Source organism: Myotis daubentonii, chromosome 2 (assembly GCF_963259705.1).
Source record: "Myotis daubentonii chromosome 2, mMyoDau2.1, whole genome shotgun sequence".
Taxonomy (NCBI): domain Eukaryota; kingdom Metazoa; phylum Chordata; class Mammalia; order Chiroptera; family Vespertilionidae; genus Myotis; species Myotis daubentonii.
Window position 1 is genome coordinate 105,689,228 of NC_081841.1, and position 12,122 is coordinate 105,701,349.

Here is a 12,122-nt window from a genome sequence, read left to right on the forward strand (position 1 = left end):
AAAACATAAATGGCAGCTGCGCCTGGACCTCAATCCCATGCATGCTGTGGGGAACTTGTATTTCATCCTTGTTAGGTCGGAGAGAGCCCAGGTTCGGATACATGCAGACATGTGATGAGACAATGGACTTCCCCTGGAATTTCTCACAGATCAACGTGCCAGACACAGATACCAACTTCTTCTCCCTGAATCCACATACCCCCACACAGATACGGACTTCTTCCTGAATATCCCGCTCACCCCCCTGCAGCTGAGACTTCCTCAGTTGAATGCCGTGATGATCCCTGCGGTTGAGACTTCCTCAGTTCAGGCCCCCCGGCCCTCACCAAACACCTGAATAAAAAGATTCCCCTCCCTCCCTGGAGGTGAGAAATTCACTGGCCCCACCTTTTGGGCCAGTGGGTCTCGCTGAGAATGCAAATAAACTTCTCCTTTTTCTTTCTGACTCACTCAGGTTCTCTTTGTTCTCTTCTCCGCTTTTCTGGGCCACCTCACAATCCTCACTTAGTGAACCTCACTCCTGCTTGGTACGACGGGGCCCCAGGCTCAGAATTAGGATTCCCTCGGCAGGTCAGCCTGGGCGCTGCACACAAAGAGCCCACAGACTGAAGAATCATAAAGACGAGCATGCCCCCATCTTGCGTGGGGCCACTGAGGCACCGGAGAAATGTGCGATGGAGGTCACACCTGGGTAGGATGCAGGCTAACTGTACAGATGGGTCATTTGTAACAAAAACAGAAATGACAAAGGTGGCCGATGCTTGGTTCCATGATGAGAGAGAGTAGGGCTGCAGGAGTTCCCAAGAAGAGGAGAGCAGGAAGGACCATGGACACAGCTGGCTTCCTGGAAGAAGGGACTTGAGCGGGACATGGAGAGGGCAGGGGAGGCATCCTGGGCATGAGATGTGAGTAAAGGGCTGGAGGAGTGCAAGAGCTCCCCCACTTCCTTGCTGGAGGCAGACAGTGTCTCCTCGGGGTTCCTGCCACACAGCACTGTCCTCGTCTGTCCTTACCAGGTCATGGGCACTTTGAGGGCAGGACTATCTTACCCATTTCTGAGCCCTGGTACCCAGTAAATGTTTGTTGGCCAAATGAAGAACTGCATCTAACCCTGTTACATGCTCTCAGTATGTGTTTACTATTGCTGTTCTAATGGTGTAGTTACAGGAACTAGCATCTGTGTCATTTCTTTGAGAGACCAGGATTCCAGGATTCCAGGAACCTCTGTGGGGTAGTGTTTATGGAAAGTTAGTAAACCTACCCCCCAATGTTCTCTGTAAAAGGAGTGTTCTACAGCCTAGGGCTGTGGGAGGAATCTGTGAGTTTGAACTGAGAGAGCCCGTTGGTGAGGCCCTGGCCCATCATCAGCTCCGGGGGAATGCTGGCTGGCATCCTGTGCTCTCGCTTCATCCTCCTCATCCTCATTTTGCAGCCAAGGTGTGTGTTTTTCAATCCCACAGCTGATAGCACTGTCCCTCAGAGAAGCGAATGATTGGCTCTAGTTTACACAATAGTGGGACCTTGGCTCTGCCTGACTTCAAAGCCACAGCATCCAGACAGGTGCTGGAGGGAGGGGGGACTTGCAAAAGGGAGAACAGTTCAATCTGGCTGCTGAGGACTGGATGCCATCCAGGGTCCTCCATTAATTCCCCAGCTCCCAGGCAGCTGCAGTACGTGCTGCTTCCCTCAGCCCCCTGCCCGAGGAGCATCACTAGGAACTGTCACGGTCATGTTGGTAGGACTCCCCCAGACATAAATATAGGGACAGAGAGGTTTTCCATCACTCCTCAAAGCAAACAGCATAAATGTCTACTCAACCAATGACTCTCAGGGAGATATGGATTCATTAAGGAACCAGGGCAGTTATTCTCTCTCTGCCTGCAGTGTTCCCTGCCCTTCACCAGGCAGCAGCCCTGATTTTTTTTTTTTTTTGCATTTAAACACAATACCCAATCCCCTAGCGAGAACATAAACAAACCTGAAAGGGGCATGTGTGTGTGTGTGTGTGTGTGTGTGTGTGTGTGTGTGTGTACAATGTGGGTAGACTGAGAAAATGATCCGAAGAGAAGACATAGATTAAATGAGATTCAGATACTAATATTGGGGCACAAATTTGGTTCTGGGTTTCAATTTGGTCATAGCAAGAATAGAACATTCACTGGGTCACCGACTTCTCCAGAAAAACACCAAAACTGCATTTAGGAGGCTGTTTGGAAACCCAACACACCTTGGTTTATACAACTCCCCAAACAAGGTCGTCCAGATTGGCTCTGCTCCAATATACTGATCCTTATTTAAATTTGTAATTTCTCCACTTTACCCTTAAACCAGTGGTTCTCATCCTTCTGGCCCTTTAAATACAGTTCCTCATTTTGTGACTCAACCATAAAATTATTATCGTTGCTACTTCATAACTGTAATGTTGCTGCTGTTATGAATCATAATGTAAATATCTGATATGCAGGATGGTCTTAGGTGACCTCTGTGAAAGGGTCGTTCAACCGCCAAAGGGGTCGCAACCCACAGGTTTAAACTTAAAGTAATAGTTCAGAGCTCTGGCTCTAGAGCCAGACCTCCATTCTCACTGGGTCCACTTCCTCCTCCCCTCTCCTCTCCATCCCACTCTGATGGAATTTTCATAGACTACTTTCCTGAAATTGATCTTGTCAAAGTCACCAACAACTTCTCTGTTGCCAAAACCAGGGGCAGTTCTCAGCCTTCCTCTTAGCAGAGCTGACCCAGGGGAGCATGCTCTGGTTCCTAAACTCTTGCTTCACTTGGCTTCAAGACATAAGTCTCTTTTTGGTCTCCATCTACTGCTCCTTCTACATCTGCTTTGCTGGGTCCTCCCGTTCTGTCTTACCTTCAAATGTTGTCATGCCCGGTTATGGCTCAATCCTGGGACCTCTCTTCTTTTTCATTCAGTCACTCCCTCATTCCAGTTTTGGGACTTTTAAGTATCAGATACTCCCTGATGACCACAACATGTGTACCTGTAGCCCACATCTCTAGTTACATGTCAAACAGGCATCTCAAACTGGACATGTCCAAACTTTTGGTTCTCTTACCAGACTGATTTCCCATCTCACTAGATGGCAACACCATCTGACTTTGAACAACCATCCAAGGAAACAGAAAATCCTGTGGTCTCTGACTTCAATGAACCTACAGAATCCAGCCCTTCCTTACTGCCTCTGTTCTGGCCTCTCATCTGAGCCATTGGCACAGCTTTGTGAGTAGTGGCTCTGTCTGTTTTCCTGGTTGGTGTATCCCTAGTAGGTCTTAGTAAATATTTTGTTGATTAAATTATTGAATACCCTAGAGTTTGCTGTGCTTATAAGACTCAAAAAATTGCCAAAACTGGTTTGGCTCAGTGGATAGAGCGTTGGCTTGCGGACTGAAGGGTCCCAGGTTCGATTCCAGTCAAGGGCATGTGCCTGGGTTGTGGGCACATCCCCAGTGGGAGATGTGCAGGAGGCAGCTGATCAATGTTTCTCTCTCATCGATGTTTCTCTCTATCTCTCTCCCTTCCTCTCTGTAAAAAATCAATAAAATATATTTTAAAAAAAGACTCAAAAAATATATGTACCTCAATAAATGATTTCACAACTATAAAAATAATAACCAACAGTTTTTGAATACTCACAGTGTGCCAGGCCCCTTACATATGACAGGAGAGGAATGAGAATCAAAGAAGTAGGAAATTATCCAAGGTCAACATCTAATGATTGGTGGAGTAGATATTTGAATCATAGTCATTTATTCAAGTTATCAAGTATTTGTTGAGCACAAGCTATGTGCCATATATTGTTTGGGGAAGAAACAAAAGACAAATTTCTCACTCTAATAGAGATTATGTTGTAATAAGGGAAAAAAATGCAAGAAATGAAACATACATTAAATCAGCCACTACAAGAAAGTAAGTTAAAGAAATGATTGGGAATAAGGAAAGCTCTTGAGAAAGGATGGTCTGGGAAGATGTCTTTGGGGAAATGACATTTGAGCAGAGACCTGGATAAAGTGAGGAGATGAGCCATGTAAATATGTGGGTAAAGACCAAAGACCCCGAGATAAACAATATTTGGCATATTTGGGTGACAACAAAGAAGCTAGTGTGGCTGAAGCCCAGAGAGTGAAGAGCAGAGAATTTGGAGTTGAGGGCATAGATATGGAGAGGCACCACCGCAACCTTGGAGGCCAGTGGATTTTACCCTGAGTAAAATGAGTAGCCATTAGTAGTTTTGAGCAGAGGAGAGAAATTATCTGACTTGGATTTTAAAAGAATCACTCTGGCTGATATGTGGAGAAAGGCCTGAAGAGGGGCAAGAGTGGACATAGAGGGATCTTTTTGGAGAGTACTCTTGGCCAAGCTGTGCTGCCCAGTTATTTGGTCAAATACTAGTCTAGACATTGCTGTAAAGATATTATTTTAGACATGAATAACATTTTAAATCTGTAGACTTTAAGTAATTAATGTGGGCAGGCTTCATCCAATCAACTGAAGGTTTTAAGAGCAAAGACCAAGGTTTCCTAAAGAAGAATTTATCCTGAAGACTGCAACACAGAACCCCTGCCAGAGGTTCCTGCCTGCTGGCTTCTTTTGCAGTTTCAGACTCAAGACTTCAACATCAACTCTAATCTAAATTTTAGCCTGCCAACCTGCCCTACAGATTTCATAGTTGCCAACAATTGAATGAGCCAATTCCTTAAAATAAATCTAGAAAGATAGATCAGATGATTGAGATAGATAGATAGATAGATAGATAGATAGATAGATAGATAATAGGTGATACATAGATAGAAAGATGATAGAATAGAACAGGATATTTATCTCTCTCCCCTATTGTTTCTCTTTCTCAGAAGAATCCTGACTAATACAAGGTTGTTGCAATAATCCATGAGAAAAATAATCAATGATGATAGCTTAGACTTAATAGCAGTGGAGACGGTGAGTTATGGGTAGAGTAGAAGTATTATGAAGGTAGAGCTACTGGATTTGCCTATGAATTAAACTTAGCAAGTGAAAGGCAGGCATCAAGAATGACTGCCATATTTTTGGCTTGAGCAACTGGCGGAATGGTAGTGTCCTCAACTGTATGGAAGAAACTGAGAAGCTAGAAAAATTAGTTCATAGCTGACAGAAGTCAGGCTAGGGAGTGGACAGGGCACCTACTGATGGCATTAAAGTTCTTGAGACTGGATAAAATCACCAGTCTTGGTGACTGTAGACAAAGGAAAGTGTCCTGAGGACTGAGTCCTGGAACGCCTGCAAGCATGTCAAACTCACGACCAGTGGGCCGCATGCCTCATTTAAATAAACGAGGCATGTGGCCCGCCAGCCGAGAGTTTGACATGCTTGCTAGGACATTCTAAAGTCTGGGGGGTTAAAAAGAGAAAGAAAAACCAACTAAAAATACTGAGAATATGGGCCAGTGAAATTGACAGAAAATATGGAGAGCGTGAGTCTCAGACACTGAGTGGAGAAAGTGCTTTATTCCAGGAAAGACGGAGTGGTCAGCTGTGACAATTGCTCCTGGGAAAATGATCAGTTCGGAGTAAGGGAGAGACATGGACTCAGGGACACCATGGTGGTGGGCGCTTAACAGGAAGTCCAGTGCGAAGAAAGGAGCAGCCCAAACATGTACACACAGGCCAATTGTCACTCACTCTGATTGAGGCTTCCACATAGAGACCAGTCACAATCACTTCCCACGTTCCTAAAGGAAGTGTCCTGAGAAACATCAATGTACAGCGGCTCAATGGGCACAACAGCAAGGGTTTGTGTCTGTAGTTTTGATGGATGGAGGGTCATTCATGAAGCAAAGAGGAGGATATGGATTGATATATGAATTTGAGTCACGTCAATAGATAAGAAAGTCACAGTTATTCCCAGTGAAAGAGTGACACATGATGGGCCCTGGCTGGAGGGGCTGGAAGGCGAAGAAGTAACAAAGACCATGGCCACAGGAGCCTCCAAACTCTACAATTTGTTCCTTGTCCCTTGGTGTGGGGCCAATAGGGCTTAGCTTGCTCTGGTGGAAAGCACAAGGATTTGGGAATCAAGTGGCCTCATGACAAACTAAAAAGCTGGAGATGGATAATCTTTTACAAATGAGAACGTGAGATCACAGAGGTGATGCACTTACCCAAGGTCATACAGGTGGTCACACCTGGCTCTGGACAGATGGCCGGTCCTGGTGTTTCAGCTGCACAGGACTAAGATCAGAACTGTTTTCTCTGTAGGGTCAGAGATGGGGTTTGTCAGGGAGGACTCCATGGAGAAGGAGAGGCAGGAAAATCCCGCTGGCTGCATGGCCTCCACAGGCCAGGCACATGCTATTCACCAGTCACGGGCTCCGTTGGGACGAGATTTTTCAGTTTGTCCTCACAATGGCCACTATGAGGTTGCTCATTGTTTCATCTACTTATTGATGAAGAAATGGAGGCTCAGAGAAGCTAAGTAATTTATCTAAGATGACACAGCAGATAAGTCATTTAAATCCAAATCTTCTTCCCTCCAAGGCCTAAGTTCTTCTTTTTTCTCTTTTTGAAAATATATCTTTATTTCAGAGTGGAAAAGAGAGGGAGAGAGAAATAGAAACATCAGTGATGAGAGAGAATCATTGATCGGCTCCCTAACCCTAACCCTAACCCTTCTGCACACCCCACATTGGGACTGAGCCCACAACCCAGGCATGTGCCCTGACCAGGAATTGAACCATAACCTACTGGTTCATAGGTCGAGGCTCAACCACTGAGCCATGCTGGCCGGGCTAAGTCTCTTTTTCTATAACACCATAAGCTGATCAGAAGCAAGAATTCCATATATAAAACTTTCTCACCCCTCTTACTCTCACAGTGACTGTTAAAATATAGATATATATACATGGAGTCACTTTAAAATGGAGCCGAGCTGCCATGCCAGAGGAACTGCCTGGCATGTCTTTTGCCTCAAATCTCAGGAATGTTAAAACAGGGCAAACTAGCTTATAAACTGGGCCTAAAGCAACATTGTGCCCCAAAGAACTTGCAAAGATAACAGCCAAGCGCCCATCAGTAAATGAGTGGATAAAAAGCTGTGGTACATTTTACACCATGAAATACTATGCAGCTATAAAGAAGAAGGATCTCTTACTCCTTGAGACAGCATGGAAGGACCTAGAGAGTATTATACTAAGTTAAATAAGCCAGACAAAGACATGATCTCATTTATTTGTGGAATCTAATGACCAAAATAAACTGATGAACAAAAAAGATCTAGAGACATTGAAGACGTTGAAGTGTTGGTGGTGCATTCCTCTTTAAGGGGTGGGGGTGAGGGGGGGGGAGAAGGACACCATAATTAGAGCAGCAGGTGAAGAGCAGGGAGTGGACACTGGGAAACTGAAGGGTCTCTAGCCTCTGGAACCCAAACCCGTGCAGTGCTCAAGGTCATGCCATGGTCAACTGTTTCACCATCACTTCCACTATCCCCTTCCCCCACTTCACTTAATTTCCAAGTTTCTAGGTCCACCTTTGTTAGTTCTTTCCAATATCATCTTGGAGAATACTTCCAATTCTTCTCCAGTGAATTAATTCCCCTTAGTTCCCTTCTGTTCTTTAGTTTCCTCATCAGCATATTAAGGAGTTGGGTTAGGTCTCTACTTTGCAGGCAGTGTATTGAGAGGCCTGGATTGCTTGGGTAGAGGAGGGTTGGAGGAAGGCCAAGGCATGGGGGCTCTCCAAGCACCACTTTACCACTTTTCTATATTAATAGATATTGTTGTGCTTTTCTTAAGATGTCACTTGGGGAAAAGGTGGGGCATGGGCCTGCTATTTAAGATGATAGATATGGAGATAAACAGACAAATAAAAGGCTTGAGAACCTCTGGACAAGTTGTCCCCTGGGGTCACTCCCAGATTTAGTATTCGCTGGTGCTGCTTACTTTGTCTGCCTTATCTCTCCACCCCCTTTACTCTTTTTTTTCCTGCATCCCCTCCCTTCTAAAAATAAGCATTACAAAGTTTCCATCTTTACTTCCAAACTTACGTTGAACTTGAGAACCAAACTTGAGGCCTTGTTCTTGTCTTTATGAGATGCTGTGAGGTCATGTGAAGGAGAAGGGAGAAATAAAATCAATCTGTAATTTCTCCCATTGTTATTCTTTTCCTTATTGATACACATTGAACCGCAGATTGTTGAGAACTTGACCTCCTGGAGTTATGAAGTATTCTTGCTTCCCCTCACTACGCTGTGCAGTGCAGAATCTTGAGGAATGGGAGAATGCTATTTTTAATGACACCACAATGTTTATATGGCTTTTATCATTTTTGTTTTTGTTTTTAAGGCAAGAGGAACCATTCAGATAGGTTTTTATGTTCAAAATGTACTCTGGAGTTCCATCTTGGGGAATAAGAAGGCATTTGTTCCTCTTTCTGCTGCAGTTTTACTTAGTTTCCACTGATACTAGCTCTAGAAGAGTCTGAATCAGCCATAAGATATGCCCATTCAGGAAATTGGCAAATTCATTTTCATTATTCTTTGCTGGAGGGGAAAGTGCAGATTCAAGGAGAGCTGGCAGGGAGGTGGAGTGGGGGGAGATGTTTGAGAAATGCTGGATAGAGCACGCCATTCTGCCCCTGCTCTGTGTGGTCTTCCTAGGCCATGGGGATTTATTTGAGGAAGAAGTGACTGGAACTATGCCCACCACACTGGCGGTGCCTACCTGGTGGAGTTCTGGACACTAGTTGGGTCAAGAGCAACCTAATGCCTGACCCTTGACTGAGGCCCTTCTATCCTGGCTACACACAGAAAAGGGAACAGCCAGGCTGAGACGGAGCATGTGGACACCTCACCTGCTGATTGGCTAGCCTGAGAAGCAGAGCTTTCTCCCATTGGTTGGTTCAGATTGGCATAGGTAGCAGGTGAGGGCAGGTCTTGTGGCCACCAAAAACCCTTTGCCTCGCTAGTTCCCTGGGTTCTAAATGCCACCACCAAAACAAAACAAATGAAAAAATAAACCATTCTTGTGCTCAAGTAACACACAGTCTAGTGGGAGAACTATAAACAGATCATGATAAAATAATACTTTACTACACAGGAGAGACACACAGGGAGTTCCCAGGGGAGCTAACAGGAAGCTTTCAGGTTTTGCTGGGATTCCTGGGGCGAGGGAGGCCTGGGCAGTGGGAAGGGACAGGTGAGGGGGTGTGAGGTGGGGCTGGGCGATTATGTGTGGGGAAGTGTGTGCATGTATGTGTGGTGTACATGGCATGAGATGTGTGATGTGTACATGTTTGTACACCTTAGGGTAGGAGGTTCAATGGGGCTACTGTAACCAGGGAAACTGGGCATGGGTGCCTTGTGACCCCTGGGCGTCACTCCTTCCCCACCAGAAGTCACAGCCCTGCTCCACCATCTGTGGCTTCCAAGGATGGGCTTATTACTGTGAGTAGGGACCCTCTTTCCCCCTTCAACAAGCCCAGCGCTCCCCAACCAACTGCAGAACAGCCTCAGGCTGACTGTTTTGCTTGACAAAACTGCTATGCCACCCTGATCCCTCCTCTTGAAACCAAGTGGGGGAAATGATGCACCTTATCAGGGACATGACCTGTGCACACTCCGTCGAGTTGGTCCCAGTGGCCTGAAAGACCCTGCTCAAAGGGCCTGCTCCCACCGGCCAGTGAAGGTCCTCAGCCCTGTGTACCCACCCCAGCCACCATGAAACAAACCAAAACTGGGATTGGCCACCTGTGGACTTCTGTCTCCAACTCTGCTCTTCTAAAGAGGTCTTTATGTCATGGACCTTTAGTTGGTGTGAGGAATGGTGTTTGAAATTCACTATAGGCTAAAAAACCTCTGGGTGGCATGTAGTCAATTCTTTGCAGCAGCTGAGGTGTTTTGGAGGTCCCAAGAGGGAAACAGCAGGGTCAATGAGGGAAGAATTATGTAGCACAAAATGGACAGAAGGGAGGGTCCTATGCTAGGCTCTTGAGCTATAAACAAATAATACAACTGGGCCTCTGTACTCCCACAGGAGCAGGTGATGCAGAACTTTGAGAAGAGGTTGCATATAATTTAGGGTGCCTTGGGGGTGGGGGGGGGGAGGGAACACAAGAGAGCAAACAGTTCACCAGGCTCTGTGCATGACTTGTCTGTCCACACTTGCCACCCCAGGATTGCATTTTATGAGTAATTTCAGATTTTGAGTATTCCCAGTTTTCAATGTTGCTTTTTTTTACACCTGGGGCAGTGCATGCTAATTTTTACCATTCCGCTACCACAGAGAGGAGAGGCTTTGGTCTGTCAGATCCATGTTCTGATGGAACTTTGAACTTGGTCAGACTTTCACCCTTTTTCCACGTGTGAAACAGGAAATATCCTCCTAAGGATTACTGTGAAACCCAAGTGAGAGAACCTGGCACAGTGCAGGGTCACTGGAAGGCATTAAGGCATTTACTTCTCTTTGTGTAGACACAGGGCAGCCTCTACACCCCCCCCCCCCCCCCCAATGTCAATAGTGCTGAAGTAGAGACCTTGCCATAAAGGAATCCACAGCGGTCAGCCCAGGCCATGTTACCTAGGCTAGGATTAGATGGAGATTCAGACAAGCTGAATGATCTGCCTAAAAACCATAGTGCTTGGGATGAGGGGTGGGGCCGGACAATCTGGATTGCACTTAAAACCAAATTTCTTCCTCCCCAAAAGCTGCTTTTTCCACCATACCATACAACCACCTGTCATGAGGTAGAGTAAGGGTTAAGGGGCCCACACTTCACTACAGCTGAAAGTATTGTCATAAAGTGACAATTTACGTGAAAATAAAACATAAAATTCAATCTTTGTTAGAGCATTTATCCAACTTGGTCTATACATACAATTGTGTAGGCCACTATTAATATAAAATAATCAATGTTTTTGTCCTACATCCAAAAATGCAATTCTGAGGTCTGCAAACTAGTCAGTTGAGCCAATTTTTGAAATACTGCTCATCTTTTCAGGAAAGTAAGGCTCAAAAATTTCTAACCTTTAATGAAAACAAACTGGTTTAGGCCAGACTGACACTACCCCCATTATCATCATCAGGTACTATTTTGAGAGAGAAAAAAACTTTCTTATTCAGATTTTTAAAAAAAGTCTTTATAAGCTTCCCAACTCTATACAGAAACCTATCTTCACATCTCAACAGTATACAATGTACACCTACTGAGTATATATTAGTGTGCACTAGGGAGCATTAGAAAAACTATGAGACAGATTACAAAATTCAAGGCTTCTAAATGATAAAACAGCTAAAAGAAATTACAAAGTGGGGAAGAATGTTTGAATAGTGACAAGCGGTTAAGATTCTTAACATGTTATATAAAATCAACATTCCACATTTACAAATGAGAATGCATAGAATATTCAGTTCTTGAAATACAGAGGCAAACGAATTTAACATGATGAAGTCCACACTAGACACACAAGTGAAGTGTGCGCTTGGAGTGTGGGCTTAGTTAACATTTAAGTGTCCAAGTTCGTTCCCAACTCTGATACTTCCCCTGTGATCATGGGTTAAGTATTAAACTTTGGTTAGTTGTTATCACCCCTGCTCCTCACTTCAGTCCCAAGACTACTTCAATCACCTTCTTAGACAATAAAAACCAGGTAAGGTTTACTGCAGCATTATTTAGAATAGCAAAAACTTGGGAAACACTTAAGTCCACCAATTGGTAAAAATACTTTGTCTTTAATAGAATGGAATTCAGCACATCAGTAAAGTTTTAACAAATTATACGGAGTGTGCAAAAGTAGGTACACAAGTGTCAATGAAGCTATTGTAATAATCATAACCTCCACGTTTTTTTCCTGAGGAACTGTAAACCTACGTTGCCCACCCCTGTATTCACTTATTTGCCTGGGATAGTTTTAAGACAGCGGACTATACAACACTATAACATAATACCCACAATGACACAGACCCCTGTCATTAGAAGGCTTCGAAGATAGGCAACAAGAGTTAATGCTTTTTTCTAGGTGGTGGATTCTAAATTATGTTCAACTCAATAGTTTTAAATTTTTAAATGTGATTAAACATACGTTACTTTTCTATCAGTAGAAAGTCATTTTCGGTTAGCAAAGAGGTAGCATATATAAACAG